This window comes from Salmo salar, chromosome 23 (genome assembly GCF_965601325.2).
Source record: "Salmo salar chromosome 23, fSalSal1, whole genome shotgun sequence".
Taxonomy (NCBI): Eukaryota; Metazoa; Chordata; class Actinopteri; order Salmoniformes; family Salmonidae; genus Salmo; species Salmo salar.
Window position 1 is genome coordinate 26,633,917 of NC_138313.1, and position 16,750 is coordinate 26,650,666.

The 16,750-nt window shown below is 41.1% G+C and overlaps 1 protein-coding gene across 3 annotated transcripts in view; it reads right to left on the reverse strand.

Annotated features, from left to right (window-relative positions):
- LOC106584306 (neuroligin-1) overlaps positions 1 to 16,750 on the reverse strand; it is a 360,873-nt gene that overhangs the window by 312,500 nt on the left and 31,623 nt on the right. For 2 of the 3 annotated variants that reach the window (XM_014169396.3, XM_014169395.3), the window contains exon 1: positions 1,458 to 1,879. The exons of the other annotated variant lie outside the window; for it this stretch is intronic. The gene's annotated coding sequence lies outside the window, so the exon portion shown is untranslated. Of the gene's footprint in view, positions 1 to 1,457; positions 1,880 to 16,750 lie in introns of those variants that run through there. 3 annotated transcript variants of the gene reach the window in all.

Below are 16,750 nucleotides of genomic sequence, written 5' to 3' on the forward strand. Positions count from 1 at the left end.
TGGTGGTCAGAAACATACATAATATTCTTGTCAGTAAAAAGATGTAGGCTATATAAAAATAACACATCAAAATGACGTGTTTTCAACCAGGTTTTGCCTTCTGGTATAGTTGCGTTCAGAGCGATGTCACAAATGAATGTGCATAATAGATACTTTTTTGTCCCTGCATCACAATAGAGGACAATCATATGTCTCTCTATCTCAAATCACATTCAACTTTGTCCTTGAATCTAATATTGTGTACGATTTGATTGGGTACCTCATTTTATGAGCTTTTACAAGAGTAAAATCCAAGGTGGCTATAACGACACAGCATGCAGTGTTCACGTCTATAAAAACTGTAATTAACAGGACCACAACAGAGCTCACTGTAGGAAAAATGGCCACGTATGCATATAGCAATGGAAGTCAATGACTAATAGCTCGAAGATCACGTAATGATAACTGGTGAGTTTATCCCCCATATCAAACATGCATAAAACATCCATATTGTTGATAATATCATTAACGACTATTTGCCAAAGCCAAATAAACTAATCCAGTCAGCTTTTTACTGCCATGACTATTTCTGCCTTTGGGCTATAAATTGAGCACACACAAATACTGCATTTATCCAGTTTTCTGGTGCCCTGTATCTATAGCCAATAGTGTTGAACTTTCCCATCAAACGTCGCCTACTCGATTTACTATATAATTCAGTTCTTCATAGCATACAATGCTTATCCACCATCTGAGACTCATTTCCGAACATAGTCATTGAAATTAATGAATGAATGAAGGCTAATACATTCCCGACTCAGCGTTAGGTATTTAACCTTATGGCTAAATGAATATCAATTAAAATTTCAATTGAATTAAGACGGGTGGAAATTAATTTTCCTTCATCAGTGATGATTATGTTCTATTACAATTCGCAGAGAAATTCATTACTGGTTCTTTATTGCACTTAATAAATAGGGTTAGGTCTCTTCACAGGGCTGCAGGTGGTATTAAAATGGATGGTGATTTGGACCTAAGCACCTGGGCAACTGGCATCAGCACAACCGACCATTATGAAAGTAGTTTAATCACATTTTCATATTAAACATGAAAGCACGTGAGTGTGTGAGCTTCCAAAAGACAGAGACTTCACCAGAGAGCTGGACAGGAGCATATGTGCTAAACATAGCAAAATATACTCTGTCGTTGAATGTAGCCACCATGCCAGCATCCCAATTTGAAATTCATCATAACTCTAGGATAATTGTATAGGCTATATAGGCTAATATACACATTATGCATGAAAATAAATACATGTAGGCTAGGTAGTCTAGAACTAGTTTTTCCCTCCTTCCCAATATCTTACAATTGACCTCGACTCAAAGCTCGCATTTATAATCGCCATTTGATAAAAGTAGACAAGAGCTGTGACCGAATAGTATGTTTGAACAGTCATATTTCAATATATGTATATTTACCATGAGGCTTGATCTCCACCACTCGTCACCTCAGACAATTTTCCTCAGTGCCATGTCCCGTTATTTCAGAGTGTAATGCTCTTTAGAATCATCTCCCCAAAAATCTGAGGCACAAGCTTCGGCACAAAAAAAAAGATTTCACTTCAAAGGTTATAAACTCGCCTTTTCATACTTCGTCATAATTCCGTTCAACAATTTTGCAGAAGAGAAAAACTAAAGGATCCCCCTCTGCCGGAATAAAGTGTTTTTAATCCAAAAATGGTTTCCTTTACTAGAGACGACCATTTGCTCCGGCTCTTGCGCACACCTCTTTATCTTAACGACATGAAAAATAAAGAACTTAAATATATTTTATTCGCTCACGATTCAGGCTGCACTTGCTTGACAAAATGCCGAGGTCTCCTCTCGTCCCTGCTGGCGAGAGGATGCGCTGATCGAAAAATGGAACAGAGATACATCTAGTGGCCCTGAAAGGAACTTCAATAAAGCTGCTTAATATTTTTAAAGAGACAAGGAATATTATTTTCCCCTAAATGTCTGCAAATAAACTTCCCCATATCAAGTCACGATTTTATTCTACCCTATTATAGGCTACTTATTGTATTGCGCACCTCCTGTGTGGGCATTTCCCACAATGAATGGCTTACTACTGTTGCATCACATTCACAGTTACTTGTTGACTACAATTCTTTTGCATGATTGTTTTTCTAGAATAGTATGAGTACCTCTCAGTGGATATGAGCATATCACCCCCAGGAGAGCAATATTTATTTCAACCATGAATGGGACTTAGGCTCCATATGGAGCTATTGTTCTGCAAGCACTTTACCATTGATACTTGAAGCACATGTATATTTTGACCAATGGATAAAATAATATGTTAATTCCGTAGATACTCCTCTAAGAAAACCAATGGTCTAAACCTCATGTCTCTATCATAATTCGTTCAAAATGTAATGGACTTTTTACTCTTTTAGGATGGACAAATTTATAGTGACTAAATGAATAGAGGCCAGAGAAAAAAAGTGGTCAAAAATCAGGAAAATAGTATTGCATCAGCTAGGCTGGATTCTGTGCAAGAATTAAGGCTAACTGACAGGGTCACCGTTGAATTTCTCATCTTTCTTCTCAAATCCAAAGGACATAAAACACAATCGAGTTAAGATGTATATTGATTTTGAATCATGACATAGTATTTTCATACTATATGCACCTTTCATATCAATGTGAAATTCCTGTTCTTTTTAAAAGGTTTCTCACAAAAACAAGTATCTCAGTGAACTGTCAACAAAGCATTGAGTGTACCGCAAACTTTTTATTTTCAAAGCCTTTTACATTTAATTCAGCTCGTGTCAAGTTAATTTAGCTTTTTGTGACCCGTGGAAACAACTTTGCAGAGGACCACCACAACCAGCACAATCCTAAAAGGTCATGAAATCCAACTTTTTGGATATACAGCGCTGTGAAAAACTATTTGCCCCCTTTCTTATTTTCTCTATTTTTGCATATTTTATTTACTGAATGTTATCAGATCTTCAACCAAAACCTAATATCAGATAAAGGGAACCTGAGTTTACAAACAACAACAAAAAGTATACTTACTTTATTTATTTAATTAGCAAAGTTTAGCAACACCCAATTCCCCTGTGTGAAAAGCAATTACCCACTTACACTTAATAACTGCTTGTGCCACCTTTAGCTGCAATGACTGCAACCAAATGCTTCCTGTAGTTGTTGATCAGTCTCTCACATTACGGTGGAGGAATTTTGTCCCACTCTTGCATGCAGAACTGCTTTAACTCAGTGGCATTTGTGGGTTACATTTACATTACATTTAAGTCATTTAGCAGACGCTCTTATCCAGAGCGACTTACAAAATGATTTTGTATTTTGATGGGTTTTCATGCATGAACTGTTCGTTTCAAGTGCTGCCACAAAATCTCAGTTAGGATTAGGTCTGGACTTTGACTAGGCCATTCCAAAACGTCAAATGTGTTGCTTTTTAACCCATCTCGTCCAAAAGGTTGACTCAACTGTCAAGCATGGTGGTGGTAGTGTGATGGTTTGGGGATGCTTTGCCGCCTCAGGACCTGGACGACTTGCCTTAAGAAGGAACCATGAATTATTTTCTGTATCAGAGAATCCTACAGGAGAATGTCAGGCCATCCATCTGTGAGCTGAAGCTGAAGCATAGCTGGGTCATGCAGCAAGACAGTGATCCAAAACACACATTCAAGTCTACATGGAAAAGGCTAAAAAGCAATACATTTTTAGTTTTGGAATGGCTTAGTCAAAGTCCAGACCTAATCCCAATTGAGATGTTGTGGTAGAACTTGAAACGAGTAGTTCATGCTTGAAAACCCACAAATGTCGCTGAGTTAAAGCAGTTCTGCATGGATGAGTGGGCCAAAATTCCTCCACAGCGATGTGAGAGACTAATCAACAACTACAGGAAGCGTTTGGTTGGAGTCATTGCAGCTAAAGGAGGCACCACCAGTTATTGAGTGTAAGGGGGCAATTACATTTTCACACAGGGGCATTGTTTATTAAAAAAATTAAATAAGTATGTAAATGTTGTATTATTTGTTCACTCGGGTTCATTTTATCTAATATTAGGTTTTGGTTGAAGATCTGATAACATTCAGTATAAAAAATATGCAAAAGTGGAGAAAATTAGAAAGGGGGCAAATGCTTTTTCACAGCACTGTAATGTTTATGATATATTAGAGAAAGACCCCGCTGAATGATTCAGAGCATGAAAAATTCTATTTGTCTTGTTAAAATGTATTTATAACATCAGGAAGTGAAATGTTGATTAGATTAAAGAGTTTAATAGTCACATGTACAGGGTTGCAGATGTAATTACAGGGTACAGTGAAATGATTGATCTACGGGTTCAAACAATACAGGACTAAGTGAAATAAAACAATGCACAGGGTGAGCAGTCAGCTGACTAGTGGTGGCTATTCAGCAGCCTGATGTTCTGGGGGTAGACACTATTGGCCAGTTTTACAATTTGTGCCATGATGCTCCTATACTGCCCACGTCTGAGTGATGGAAATGGTGAAAACAGGCCATGGTTCGGTGGCTGGGGTCCCTGATGATCTTCTTAGCCTTCCTGCGTCACCTGGTGTTGTAGGTGTCCTTGAGGGCAGGCAGTGGGCACCCAATGGTTTGTCAGCTGAGCGTACCACCCTCTGTAGCGCCTTGCGGTCTGCAGAGGTGGAGTTGCTGTACCAGGCTGTGATGCAGCCCGACAGTATGCTCTCAATGGTGCTCCTGTAGAACACTGTGAGGGCCCTCGGGGACAAGCCATATTTCTTGAGCATCCTGAGGTTGAAGAGTCGCTGTTGTGCCTTCTTCACCACGGTGTCTGTGTGGTTTGACCATTTCAGTTCTTCTGAGATGTGTACGCCTAGGAACTTGAAGTTTTTCACCATCTCCATGGCAGCCCGATTGATGAGGATGGGGTGTGCCCAGCCTGGTTCCTCCTGAAGTCCACAATCAGCTCCTTTGTTTTGCTGACATTCAGGGAGAGGTTGTTTACCTGGCACCACGCCGTCAGAGTGCGAACATTCTCCCTGTAGGCCGCCTTGTCGTTGTTGGTAATCAGGCCTACTGTTGTCAGGTCGTCTACAAACTTGATGATGGAGTTGGAACTGTGTGAGGACACACAGTACAGGAGGGGACTGAGGACGCACTCTTGTGGGGCCCCGTGTTGAGAATCAGTGTGGAGGAGGTAATGTTGCCTACCTTCACCACCTGGGGGCGGCCTGTCAGGAAGTCTAGGACTCAGTTGCATAGGGAGGAGTTCAGTCCCAGGGCCTTGAGCTTTGTGGTGAGCTGTGAGGGCACTATGGTATTGAAAGCCGAGCTGTAGTCTGGGCAGAGTGGGTGGGCACCCTACACATGGAGAATGCTAAGATTATTGCTCTGCTTGCTACACGAATTGTGGGACTGCCACTACATATAATTTAACCTAAAGGATCTTCTCAGCACCACAGACAGGACTTCCATGTTAGAGGCCAAGTGTAGTCAAAATTCGTTTTTTGTCAAATTGTACAACAGCTAATGAAACTAACAGTGTAAAAGTGTAGGAAATAATGTAGCAGTGGTTTTTCCTGGTAGTTGCTGGTTGAAAATACAATCTACACAGGACCTTTTAATCAGCAGGTTTGCATGGGCAGGAGTTTTTGGCTTTCCATAGTAACATCACCATGAGGTAAATTGGTTAATAGACCAATAACAAAGAGAGTTCCAAACCTCTATGTAAAATTACAGCTAGTTGTCAGTTTCCCCCTGCCTATTCAGAGCACTCCCAGACAGTCCTAGATAAATTCTTGCTTGAGAAATAGTGTTTGGCATTAAAGCTACTTTTACCATTTTAATGGATATCAATTACAGTAAGATACTTAAGAATTAATTGTTACCCAGAAATTATTTTATATTGATATAAAAACAGCTACATTGGGCTTTTAAGAAAGAGGGGGAAAACAACCATTACAAATGGACCCTATTTATAAGATTAAAAGCATGTGGGCCAATCACAGGACAGAAAAGGCAAGGTCTAATAGATTTCTACACTACAAAGGGATTTTCAGTGGTGAGTATTGTGTAGACATAGTCACAAAATAACAATCTCAATTTACATTGAATTGCTCTTAAAAATGTGTAGAAATGCTGTAATAACACTAATAACAACATTGTATTAAAGCTAGATGTTGTGCACGAAAAAAGGTCAAACTCCTCCCCTTTCTCAATTTTCAAACAGAAATGGAGTGTGCCTTTTGTAGTTCGTCAACGTGTCATTTTGGTCATGCTCGCCGCGACCGACGCAGCTAGTTCGTTGGCTAAGCTAGCCACTTTAGCTAGCCAGCAACCCCTCTAGTGTGTGTTTATTTTAATTTTTTGGGGGGTGGACAGAAGATGAGGAGATCGGTACGAAACGGCACTTCTGTAGCCAAATATCTTATTCATCCATTTTATTATTTTTTTTACATTAAATGAGCTGGTATGATGGTACATTGATCAGTTCTACAGTTTAAATACGTTATTTTAGTGTTTTTGCCCTAAGTTGACCTTTAACATGTGGTAACACAGAGCATAGTACAATGTTGTGGCTGTAGTCATTTCAGAATTACTACAGAGGTACAGTAATAGAGCAAAATAATGTCTGTGATATCTTGAAGCGGTGCTGTCCTTTTGTTGACGGTCACCAGATTACTGGGGAACAAGAGACTGATGTTCAACCGAACATCCCCTCAATAAGCACTTGAACAGAACTTTCGATTGTGATAACTGCAGTGACAGATACTGTAGCAAGCAACTCAGCTGCTACAGTTGATATGGCAAATGGGAAAATGGAATTGCTTTCTTTTGCCAAAGAGGTAGCTATATTGGAAATCCTCTGTGATATGGATTCTGTTTGCCACAAGAGGGTGTATTGCTGTCCTTGAAGACTGGTGTGTGGTCACAAAAGGCCACTACTGGGCTAGCTACCCACATGCTGTGGCTGCTTGTTGCTGTCACTGAATGAAAGGAAATGCACTGGATAACAGCCTGTTTCCCATTTGAGTGAGCTGAACCTTTTGAAAATATAAAAATAGCCTCCAGCTAACTGGGTCTTCCTTGTACAGTATCGTTGTGCCTTATATCATTTCATTAATATTGCATATTTTAATTGACATTCTCCGTTTTTATTACAGACTACCGGATAAACCATTGAAAGTTTTAATGCACTTTTCACATTAATGCACTTCGGCCATTAGCAGTGAAATGCTGCCCTGACTTCAGCCATGATTCATTCCACCCACAGAATCTAAAAGCTGCTTTTTGCCAGTGGATACTCTGATTAAAGACTGTGGATTCTAATATCTGTAAAGAACCACGAACAACAATTACACCAACACAATTCTCCTCTGTGGATCCATGTTCACTCCTTAATGCCTGAGTGAAGTACGTCCCCTCCATACGACTCATGCTCAGTACTACAACAGCATCTATCCTGTCTAGAATTTATGTAATGTCCAACAAGATGATCTCCCAGATGGAGTGGCTATTGGGAGACACTTGAAATTGACTCACATGTTGGTCATTCACCCTGCCATTCTCTCCACCCAGGTACATAGGACCAAGCTGGAGAGGTCCTCTCTAGAACCGTATGAAGCACCGCCGGATTTTCCATAAGTCAGCCTGGGCCATCATTCTGAGGTGCCCGCCATCATGCAGAGACCTATAGGTCGTTTTCTATGCACAATGTGGAGCAAGCGTGTGGACAGCTGTTAGGGGATACACAAAAAGGCAGGGGAGAGGCAAGGGAGAGACAGTGGAGGAGAGGCTGGTTACAGCACCACATGGCTCCATCGCCCCAAGTGGAGAGAGGAGAGCACGGTGCCAAGCAGACGCTGGTGTAATAACCAGGCCCCCCTCAGGCAGACTTGGAGGATCGGCCTGCCTATTCCTGACTCCGAGGAGCTGCCTGTCTCTGTGGCAAACCCCCATCTCCTCTGACCCACTCTCCTCCTCCTCTCGCTCCTCCTCCGCCAACTTCTCTTCCCACCGCCTTCTCCCCCATCTCCTTCACCTCCTTCTCCATCTCCTCCTCCCCATACTTCTCCTCACACCTTCTTCTCCTTCTCCTCTACCTCCTTCTCCTCCTCTATCTCCCCCTCCTGCACCTCACCCACTGATTTCCCTTCCAGCAAGAGATACAAAATCTGAAAAGAGCACCAATCTAAAAATAACCCATGCCCCACCATCATCACATACTGTATATACCGCTACTCAACTGCCTGCCAATCCTCCATGTACTATGTGGTTGCAAAGGATAGCAAAGTAGGTCTCTTTATCTCTAAGTATTTTGATTGATTTAAAGCCCCACCCACCCACCCACCACCTGCCTTCAGGTGGTCCCGGATACAGAGCAGGGATGATAGTCTAATGGTGTAATCTGTCTAACAACCAGGACCCCAGCACGGGCGCTGACAAAACCGTGCCACTGCCGCGATTAGTAAATGGGTCAGGTTTTAATCCATAACTAAATTAATGGAAATGAAAATGCTTCCATTTGTGATTGCTTTTCCCGTGTGTCAGAGAGAGCTGTCAGCCACGATCAGTTCCACAGGTATTCCGTAATGACAGTGTGGTTTGTGTCCTCACTGGCTGCTCTAATAGTGCTTCTCATTCCATTCTGAAATACGAAGTAAATCACTTTGCATGATTGTTTTCAAATGAAATTACAACTGCCATGTTATATGTCGTAAACAAAGAACGTCTTTAGCCATATTTAAATAAGAAAACCATAGTATGAGAGGATCTGCAACATTTACTACTGAGCTGTATTTGGAAGGCTACTGTAGCAAAACTCTTTAGGCAATGATGAGTTCTGCTGTGCCATATATCGATAGAATGTCAGCGCCATAACATTCTAATCAAGGTATGCAAGTTTTAAAAGAGTAGTGAAAACAATATGCCGCCTGCTCTACTGTACAGTATATATGTAAAACCCAAAAATGTTGGTACAAGAATCACATTCACACTGATTTGGCATTCAAGTCATACTATTGAATTTCTTTCTCCCTTCATGTCTAGTAGGATATGGTTAGAGGCAGACATGTTCTGGCAAAGTGACTCATTGATGTCTGAGTGAAAAGCCCGTCAAATTTAGATCTCATGCCAGGGGGACCAGCAGCCTTTTGTTCCAGGAGTGAGAGCAATCATCTGATATCATCAAACTGTAATGAATCTGTAAGGGGGAGAGGCGAGAGTGAAATTAAATGAGAAAGACAACAAGGAAGCAACAATGGTCGTTGTCAGACTAATATACTCTCTGGATATGATGCAGAAAATATTCAACCAGCAATTTTTACAATGCAGAGTTTAACTCCAATCAAAGCTATCAGCTAAGATTTCACAATCACATATAAGGAGTTTGTCCCCTCATTCTGTCATAAGGGAGTTTGTCTGTGCCTAACAACATCAGTTAGAGTAAAATGGGATTCATTGGTCGTGCAGGAGATCTCCTTTTGTCACTGAGTGAGAAGCTGGGAGAGTGTGGATCCACCATATCTGAGAGCTCTTTCCAATTACATCAGGCTGGGGAAAGGGGCTGGAGCTGTCTGGAACATATTGACTGCCCACTAAATCTTGTTTATACTGTGCCACGGGGTCAGTGTGACTGCTACGGCCCACTACTGGCAAAACAGATTGCCACAGGATGGGACAGGAAGCCACTAGCCTCCAGCCCTCCTCAGACCTTGGCCCAGTTTCCCAAAAGCATCTTAAGGCTAAGTTCAACATTAGAACCTTCGTTGGAGCATCGGTAAATCTTCAAGCTGTTTCCAAAAACAGTCATAATCTAATGCCTGCCTCAGACCAGTCGTAGAACGGCTAAGTGCGTCTTTAGATCCTTTTTTTGCCCTACTGCATCAATTTATACAGAGATCTTCTCCGCTAAACATAGAATCTCACGGTTTATCCGTCTCTCTGTGACTGCCGATAACTTCAGAACAAAGCTGACTACAAATACAAAGTTGACAATGTCTTTACAATTGATACAAACAAGTGACGTATAAAAAGATGCTTCAAATGAAACCGAGACGACTGCATTAAATATAAATACAGTAAGATATAGGCCTATTTCAATCATTTGGAAATATACCGTTTTCATTTTCACTACTTTACAACTTGTAGGCTACTGTCTGTAATTAGTCTCAATATATTTAATGATGTGTAGCCTAACATATCTCCCGAAAGGCGCAGTGGTCTAAGGCACTGCATTTCAGTGCAAGAGGCGTCACTGCAGTCCCTGGTTCGAATCCAGGCTGCATCACATCCGGCCGTGATTGGGAGTTCCATTGGGCGTCGCACAATTGGCCCAGCGTCTTCTGGGTTTGACCGGGGTAGGCCTTCATTGTAAATAAGAATTTGTTCTTAACTCACTTGCCTAGTTAAATAAAAGTAACATGTGTGCAATGATGTGATCTTCTGCATTATTATTGGGTAAGCATTAGAATAAGCCGTCTCAATATGTGCAGCCGTAGATGGCAGTATCTCTCTAGGAGCTGATCTGTCGTCAGTATTGTGAAATAATTATAATGTTAAAGATAAGATTAGAATTGAGAAAGCTGATCTGAGAGCAGTGCTACAGTACCTTTCTTTCGATCCGATCAGCATTGACACATGCTCCAATGACGCACTTAGCGACTGTTCTCTCTGCGTGGTATTTTGGAAAACAAATGTTACATCTTCGGCCGTTGTAGTAACGTTGCATTGTTAAAACACTAATAAGCCTAAGTTCCATCACTATCGGGAAACTGGGCCCTACTCTGTCTTGAGCTCTCCAAGGTGCTGAACCAGCCAGCTCTTCTACTCTGTGTGATGTCCTAACTGACAGAGGCATGGTCTTAGAGATACTTACATAATGTGCCTGGGAGTATTTCTGTGCCCACAAGAGATGACAAAAGTGTCTGTGAAGCAAGGGGCAAGGGCAAACCTCTGAATCTATCTATCAGATAAATAAAAGTGAGGTTAATTGTAGGGAAATTATTATGATATACAGAAGCCTGGTTTAGTGGTGATCTCATCCCCCGGATCAAAAGAGTCCCAGACAGTGTCTGGAATAAGTAAATAAAGGAAATTAATTTTGAAAGATTTTATCTGAGACCATTTTATTTTATCTGGGACAGTCGAGGACATATTAGCTTCTTGACCTCCCATTTCCACTTACCAATGAGTCTGACCATTAAGCTGGGCTCACTGTGCTGCTAAACTTAGCAGGATGTGTCTGCATTGTGGATCTGGTGATACACCAGTGTGCTAGTAGAGAGCTTAAATTGATCAATAAAGTAGTAGCCAAAATGCATGGGGAAGCAAGGCAAGACTACTGTTTCTCATTGGATACAAGGTCAAGCAGATATGGCTCTTTCAGAATTCTGCACAACCTCCCCCCCAGAAAATTGTCTGACATTGAGATTACAGTCAGTGTCCTTGTGGGGCAGAGGTAAACTGTCTTTGCTCGGCGCATTTTCCTAATTTGTATTCCAAAACACACAGGACACCAGCTTGATCAGGTTGCATTATGAAGCCTGGGCTTTCCATCTTCTTTTATGTAAAAAAATATCTCTAACTTAGTTTTTGACAACTGAGGAAAAAGTTATCAGCCAAGAACTCTGTCCCCCCTCTTCTTCCTACTCATCCTCCTTGTCTGCCTTAGTCTTCCTTAGCAAATAAAGGGAAGCCTTGAGAAAGGCACTGCTCAATTTGTCAACCGCAAAGAACTCTGAGTTCCTCCAAACAGCATAATCTGTTTAAGCTAAGTGAATAAAAATAACACCAGAGAGATAGAATAACATGAAAGTGTGAAATGGACCTAAATTGATTTTTTCCCTGGTCAAATAATGCCTTTTAGGCAAAAATTCCAGTATGTGTTGTGAAATGTGATAGATACCTTACATATTCCGCTCTTCATCATTTCAAGTGTAAAGAGAAGTCTGTCTTTTTTTATTAGATGTCAAGTTCTTCATTGATGTAAGTGGTTGTGGCATGGGAAGAATGTGAAGTCTCTCAAAACTGTAAAAAGCTTTAACAACACACTGTTGTATCATTTACAGGTATCTATGTCAGCAATGTAGCTTCATCTTGTTTGATTCCTTCATAATGGAGAACTAACACCACATTACGAATTACGTCACAAACTCTACTGACTGCTCAAAAAGGTTCATCCTTGAGATACTGCTGGAGAATTATATGAAATTGGGGTTTTTTTCCCATTAGGTCTCACCTCTGTTCCAGCACCCAATAAGTTTTTTATTGCCTGGAGGTAGTAGTTAATATAAAGAGGGGGGCCTCATATAATAACTCTACTTGAGGGATATTTGACTACTATATATAGTGTTCATATACACATATAACACAAAAGTCAAGCCGAGTGTATTTTTTAAATCAATATCTCCAGTATTCATTGACCCAGAAGTGTCACATTGCACTGTAATAATTTGAAAATGAGGGGTGACGGTTGACAAAGAAATATGACACCTCAGGATTCAAGAGTGGGGGGATGGAGAGAGAGGTGGGTGAAGAAAAGGGGGTCCTAAATTGTCACACCTTTATGAAGAACTGACTGCTGTCTGCCATCGCCATGGATACGCCATGGCCTTTAAATGCTGAAAATGCTGCTGGATCAGAGAATTAACCCTAATCCAGGAGTCAGGTGAAAACAGTGGAAAGATCGATAAGCGAGGGCCAAGCACACCATTATGCAGAGTGGTCCAGGGCTATGGTGTAGAGTGTGGAGAAAAAAAAAAGCACATGACTAGCAGATAGAGGGGCTTTTCCTGTAACCACTGCATAAGAGAATGGAGACCTGTGATGGAACAGCTGTCTGTGTGTGTGTGCGTGCGTGCGTGCGTGCGTGCGTGCGTGCCTGTCCGTTAATGCTGCCGTTCGTGTACCAGTGCTGTATGTGTGATCGTTAATTCATCATTCCATTACAGTTCAGGGAGAGCCTGCTATGCTCGCATTGGCAGCCACGGTGGAGCAATACAGCAGCCGACAAGCAGCTCTATGGGCTGTAACCATAGGCCGTGTGAGCTGCACTGTAAAATAAAGCCCATTGTGAAAAGACACAATTACTTATAGAAATTAAAAAGCCATAATGAATGTAAAAATGGCCTCATAGTGGTTCTCAGAGAAAGCCTTCTTTTTCAACACTCCCCCTCCTACTCTCCCTCCTCCTCTCTCCTTCCTGCTCGTTCTCTGTAAATCTCAGCCAGTCCTTCCAGAGCCTGATTAAATCTGAAATAGAAGATTGAAGAGCTGAATACCCTCCATTCTGAAGGTAATTAATATGGACTCCCTTCCTACCTCAGCCGACCTTCACTAAAGACCTGAAAGAGACACGTTTGTTGATTACGTACACCGCCCTCATCTACTGCAGATACAGGTCATAAACCAAGGTGAGAAACACAATATTGTAGAATACTGACGTATTAAACTGAGCCGGATCATCGTGAATTCAGGTAGTGTGTGTGTGTGCATGTGTGTGTGTGCGTGTGTGTGTGTGTGCGCGCGTGTGTGTGTATGTATGCGTGCTTGCGTGTCTCACTGATACATATGTTCTGTCAGGGGAATGGACTTTACAAAGCACATTGTGGCAACAGCGGTGCCATTACACATATGCTGTGTGTTTATCTTACTTGCATAGCTTGGGCCAGACAATTTCATTCATCATCCCTGCATTATTTATTATGTCATTGTAACTCCACAAGGTATTTTACACATGGAATACATTAACGATGAAGAATGCTGCGCTCATACATGAATATGAATATTCCTCCACTTTAATAAGCATATTGCAGCTCCTTTTAGGATAATTATCTGAGCACCAATTTCCAATGATAAGAGTTAATAATCTGCTCTTAAATCATGCTGACTAAATCATGCTGACAGCTATGTTTGCATTATTGTAGCATTGAGAACCAGTATGCACAATATGAGGATGTTCTTGGCCAATACATTATTACAGTATGCAAGGTGGCATCTGTGTGGATGAAATATGTAAGGGATAATCAACGAGGAGCTATGCGCTTCCACGGGGTTGTATTATTTTCCAGAGAACGCATAGAGCCCTGAGTTGATTATCGCTTTTATAACATGGCTATAATTGAACACATTTGCCACTGGAAATGTGTTCATTTGCCGTTGGAACTGTGTTCAACATCAACTGAAGTAGCTAGCAAGTTTGCTAGATAGCTACAGTAGTTACCGTGGTAACCAAACAAACATACTTGCTAGTTTCGCAAACCAAACCTTCAGTCTTAGCTTGCCATTATGAAAATCTAATTATAAACTGGGTGGGTCGAGTCCTGAATGCTGATTGGCTGATAGCCGTGGTATTTCAGACGTATACCACGGGTATGACAAAACATTTTTACTGATCTAATTACGTTGGTAACCAGTTTATAATAGCAATAAGGCACCTCTGGGAATTGTGATATATGGCCAGTATACCTGGGCTAAGAGCTGCGTTGCGTCGTGCATAAGAACAGCCCTTAGCCGTGGTATATTGGCCATATACCACACCTCCTCAGGCCTTATTGGGAAATAATCTTGACTTTTAATGCTGGTAACCCATTGCATAAAAGCAGCTTCACCTCGTGGCTATGACCACATCACAGACATGAGAAAAAGGTCATAACACATGGCCTCTCATGTATTATTGCTTAATTATACCACGGGTGGTTTGGAATTTCCATTGTTAGAGCCTCTCCTGCCCATGTGCCTGTAACTCGTCATCGATGATTTTAAAGCTACTTTTGGTTTGTTTTATCCACAAACGTTTTCATGAATGGTGCCAACAAGAAGAGGAGAAGGATATTAAAGAAATGAAACAAGAAGACGAGCAAGTGGACCAGCAACCTGAGCCTAACGTTAGACATGCAGAAATCAGTAATGTTAGCGCTGATATAGACATAGAAAAGGAGAGAAATGAAGAAGCTAGCTACATCAAGACAAACCAACTGGGCAGTGAAGTGCTTTTTGGAATGGCTTCTGGAATGGCTGTCAGAAAAGGGGATAAACATCTATCTGGCAACTGCTTCAAAACATGAGAAGGGTAATATTCTCTGGAGTCTCTACGCCACCTACTGAATAGGGTGTGGTTTGATTTGCAGTTGCACTTTGGCCGAAGAGGCAATGGATGAAATCACAAACTGAAGCCAGATAAAAGAAGACAACAATTAAAAAACCAAGAACCACAAAAATCCAATAGAAGAGACAGAGAGAATCGGTGTGGCTGCATGTATGAGAACCTAGGGGAACGAGCTCTGCCCCGTAGAAATGTGCAATTCAGTGTCATAAATAAATAGCTGTCGATGCTGTGACCATCTGAAAAATGTGTCATTGTGGTTTCTATTCTGATCTGCTGCATCAGTGTCTTTGCTACAATGTTTCAGCGCTGCTTTCAGATCCATGGACTGCGTCCCTAAAAACCAAGGTTCTGGAACTATCAACCAGCGCTTGGGTAGTTTTGCTTTACATGGCAGTCAATACGAAAATAAGAACCACCAGAGAACGCCTAAAATGCCACTTGACAACCAGTGGTAGTGAATATAGCATCAAGTTCTGTTGAAAAATGTATGGTTTGGAAAATAATCTCGATTTTTAATGCCGGTATTCCGTTGTATAAGAGCAATAATACACTTGAGTTCATGTGTTATTACATTTTTATCATGGCTGTGGTGGTCTATCACAGCCATGATAAAAATGCCATAACACATGGCCTCTCAGGTATTATTGCTTAAATATTCTATTTTACAAGATCTTCACTTATCGGAAATGAACAATTCTCTCTAATGTCACCAGGCAGGCCAAAACTCAATCCCAACAAAACAAGCTGAAATTTAAGGTGGTCTTTTCAAACAGCTCTAACACTAAAATGGCATTATCATAATTTTCACTATTTCACAGTATTATTCCAACCACATAGTATGGAATAAAACACAGGGAAATCATATTTTTGACTGCACTGGGCCTTTAAGGTCACCATTTGTAGACATAATGCCAAATTGAAAAAGGAAAATTAATGGTTTAAAATAATAGGATGTATTGTCAAACTTTTCTTAATCAAATGACTATTCTGTATGTGTGCAGGTATAATCAAAAGGTGTCGAGCTTATGAGGTCAATATAAAAGAAAATGAGTTTGTGCTTATAAAAGATCTCTTTTCCTGGAAATCCAATGTGATGAGAATTCACCAGAAGTAATTTCAGAACGTTAGTGTGACAATTCTATTTCACTTCCCCTCTTCTTAACAAAACATTCACATATAGCCTTACATCTCAATGTTCTTACGATTTTTTCCACTTAGAGTGTCGTACTTGATGGTCACAAATGACAGGCTATGTCATGTCAGCAGTTAAACCTTAACAGAGCCTCATTTAATGGCCTTCCTCCACTAAATAATGCAAAAGCTAAAATCTCACGGTGAACGGGATTAGAATTCCGATGTATCTGCGAGTCAGAAGACGCGTCTTTCTGCCCTATTTACATATGATGTGTGGCTGGCCTAATTCTCAGGGTGAGAGCCATGGTATGCGCAACAGCGAGATAAAGTAATTCCCACCTGCCATCTCTCCTCTGCGCTGCGCAACCTGTCAACAACGGATTTGCGCCAAGGGCGGAAATCCCAGGGGGGACGGGGGGGGACACAACCCCCCCATCCTGGGAAAAATATGATTTGTCCCCCCCAATATATCACTGTAAACATAACTATGTCATTTAAATAATATTACTAA